This window comes from Kryptolebias marmoratus, linkage group LG14 (genome assembly GCF_001649575.2).
Source record: "Kryptolebias marmoratus isolate JLee-2015 linkage group LG14, ASM164957v2, whole genome shotgun sequence".
In the NCBI taxonomy this organism is placed as follows: domain Eukaryota; kingdom Metazoa; phylum Chordata; class Actinopteri; order Cyprinodontiformes; family Rivulidae; genus Kryptolebias; species Kryptolebias marmoratus.
In genome coordinates this window covers 1,690,443-1,694,394 of record NC_051443.1, presented here as the reverse complement: position 1 = coordinate 1,694,394, position 3,952 = coordinate 1,690,443, and positions in this window count along the sequence as shown.

The window sequence follows — 3,952 nt, the reverse complement described above, 5'->3', positions numbered from 1 at the left end:
GGAGAGGAGGAGAGGGGAGGAGAGGGGAGGGGAGGAGAGGGGCTCGTGCTAGATGTTTACAGTTGTTGAGTCATTGTCTGCCTTTTTACTGAACATCTCAAATGAAACCTTAAGAGTTATTCAATGATTGAGACAGTGTAATACTTCTGTTCCACCTTGGACTGTAAGGCTGATATTAAATTATTTTGTTTTCCTGAAATCATTTCATTTTTGTTGTGTCACTCTCTCTGATGTATTTTAAAGGTTGTGTTCAATTAGACAACTGGGTCGACTTATTTCCATCTCTTTTCCTAGCTTGCACTGTTTGGAGTCATGGGGACGACCCTCTCATGTCTGAGGCCCTGTTCAGACCTGCCAGTAAATATCCTGCCTATCCTGGGGCATTAATCCAATCACATGCAAGGCCAGCTCTGATTCAGAGCATTCTCACCTGGCAGCTAAATGTGCATCCCATAATGTTTTTGCAACTAAATGTAAATTACCCTCTCTGCAAACTGACACACACACACACACACACACACACACCCACATCCACGGCACACGGTGAGCTGTTGGATCAGTGTGACAGCAGGTCTGTTAATGTTTCTATAAAAATTACATCTGAACTAAACTTTATGTTTGACAAAAGCATGTAAGATATGTGAGAAATAGAAACTAATATTCAGTGACTCCACAGAGCTCAGTGTCAGAGCAAAGACTGGAGATTTTAAAGGGAAATGAAGTGTTTTAAAGCAAGAAAGTCATCAGAGTCTCTCCTTTTAAAAAAAATACACTAGTTTAAAATTATTAATAAAAGAGCAAACAAATTACAGGGGTGATGCTTTTTCATCACTGATGGCCATTAGCTGTTTTTTCTTCACTGTGAACACAGCATCGACTCTGTTTAATTAGGTGGATATAATGCAACGTGACACTGATTAATGCACATTATAGCTTCCTGTGAAGAGTCAAGCTCAGACGTGTGCACTGGATGAACCAGGGTCATGGATGGGGATGTGTGTTAGAGCCACTGAAGACAAGCAGAAAGTGTAGTTTGGCTGTGTGTCCATCTGAGTCGGCTGTGTTCCCAGTGAAGTTTAACCTGAAAGCTGCTAACAAATTCCCAGACATTTCCTGTTTGTTTGCTGTGACAACCCTTGCAGAAACAATAAAACCTATATTTGAAGCCAAAGAGTCACGTGACACTGAGTGACAGACGTTAGGAGGGTGTGTAGGTGGGACCTTCATACTGATGGTGTAGCTCCACAAGTCTTGTTGTCTTTAAGTGCTCGAGTTGCCTTGTTGCTGAAATGTGCTGCTTCAGAAATACAACATGGCAGCACCACAAACTGGACATTTTAGCTTTAATTTTGGACAATGGCAGCTGTTGAGAAACCAAGTTTTTAGTATTCCCTCCTTTCAGAGGAATCTCACCTGAACACTTAGTTTCTCTCCCTGGATCTTTGACGGACGCACAAAACGAGTCCAGACCAGAGGTTTAAAAACAAATCACATTCAGCTGAATGGAGACAACAACTCACCAAGCCATGCCAGTGTCTGACGTGATTCCCCTTTCATACAATAAACTACAACCAAGACCAGGGTTTCTGCACACAAACAGCTGCAGCAGCTTGTTTTCCATCTCAAGGACGGCTACCTAATCTCACTCGCCCCTGTCATGATGTCCATGATGTCCTGGAGTCTTCAGCCTCCCTCACCCCACAGACACAGCTGGTCTTTGTGGTTATTTTATCATAAGCTAAGCGTGACCTTATTTCATCAATCCAAGTATCAGAGTTTGATTCTACTTCACAGAGTTTTGTCCATCTTTAGTTCTGCTGACCAGAGGGACTTGTGTGTCAGAGATGATGCTACCTGCAGGTACCTGCAGCAGAAAGGCAGAGGCAGGTGATCTAAGGGAGTTTTCCTTTCCACTGTCCCCTGTGTGCTGCTCAGGAGGGGAGACTGTGACAAAGTAAAGATTCAATGCAATCTGCTGCTTCCTTAGATAACCTTTACTAATTAGCTGTTTATAAAGTCTGTGAATGTTTTTGTACAGGGACCTGAGAGGACCTTTGTTGTGACTTGGTGCTGTATAAATAAACTGAACTGAATTGAATTATCTGAAGCACCACTGCTCACATTGTACTAAAACAATGACTGGAGATACCTCTACAACTGATTACCTTTTGGAGTTAATTTGATTCAAGCTTACCTTCACAGCCAACTGACCTCAAAATTAAACACAAAAATAGCTGTGATATATTTTACAGATATTGATCTAAAACCTGAGACTGATGTCCAACACATATGCTAAATGCTAACAGATTGTTTAAAATCTGTCATTAACCATTTGGAATCAACTTTGTCTGATTGATACCAGAATATTTAATGAACCACTGTGACACTGTTACAGAACACGGTTCAGCCTCATTCTTCTGCATTTCGACTTTAACTCAGTCTCTTCTGTCCTACAGCGTCACAGCAGCTCCTTTTAGTGACAGGAAGTAACAGCAGCAACAGACCAGATCAGAACTACATTCGCTGTGTAAACCTCAGAACACGACTCAGTGCACAGATTCACTGTCAGAAAATAACCATTCTGTGTACCTCTGTGTACCTGTACTGTAATAACTTTTGGACTCAACTGATTCAAAATGGCCACCACAGCCAACTGACCTTAGTCAACTTTGAAAATACTGCACAAAACTAACCCAACGAGGCTGAGACTCATTCAAAGCACATTCTCCAAGTGCTAATCATGGCTGCTGAAGGGAGCCATGTTTGTTTCTTGGACCACTGGGCAGATGGTTACAACTGATTCACTTTTGGAATTCAAGTTGGACGCTACAGCTAACTGATATTAGCTAGCACAAAAACGGTTTATAACTCAGTCAGATTTCCAAATGTTGAACTAAAAATGTTTAGTGTTCGTAGATAAGACTCATTCCCAGCACATGGACATAATATTATTTTCAAGGTTTAATCAAAGCGGCTCCATCATTTCTCAACATAAATCTGATTATACTGTACCTAGTAGGTATCAGGTAAGTACTCGGTGTGTGTTTAAAACACCTAAATGATGCTCAGTGTTGTTTCTCATCTTCTAACCTATCACTTTAAAAGAAGGACAGATTTTTAACTAGTGCTGCTACCATGAAAGTAACGAGCTTATGTTTAAATAATAACGCTTTAATCGTGATTCACAATACATTTTTGTGTTTGACAGAAAACATGAAATATAAGAAATAATGTAGAGAGCAAAATACATTAAACAACTTTCCAAACAAATAATGGGAAACTTTCTGACATTTGCATCAAGAGTTTATAACTATTACACTTCAGGCAGTAAAATATTTTAAAAGCAGTACAATTTCAGCATTATTTATATTTTTGTCTGAAAAATAGCTTTTTGTTCTCTCTTGATCTAACTTTGGAATAATTTATAAATGATATAAAACAGAGTGGGCCTTCAGTGTTACAGATAAAGGCGTGTTACGTTACCATGTGGTTCTGCCTCAGGAGACTCAGAGCAAGGCTGAAAGTAATAGTCTGGTCATTTCTCAAGTAATGTATTGTCAAATAGTCATTAGTGTCTTATCATGGTGTATGGAAAATAAGGTAAGTGTCTTCATTTAGGCTAGGCTAACGGTTAGCCAAACGAGGACCTGTTAAAACAACACACTGCTGTGAAAGAGCACCACATCCACATTAAACATAAATATTAAACATTTGCATGTCTCCGTTCATTCAGTTTGTCAAAGAACATCTGTGTTACAACACAAATATACACCATATATGCAGCGTTTGTGCTGATGGTGCTGAGGCTGCTGAATGTCTGACTCCCAACGATCAGCCTGCTGCTGAATGTACGACTCCCAACGATCAGCCTGCTGCTGAATGTACGACTCCCAGTGATCAGCCTGCTGCTGAATGTCTGACTCCCAACGATCAGCCTGCTGCTGAATGTACG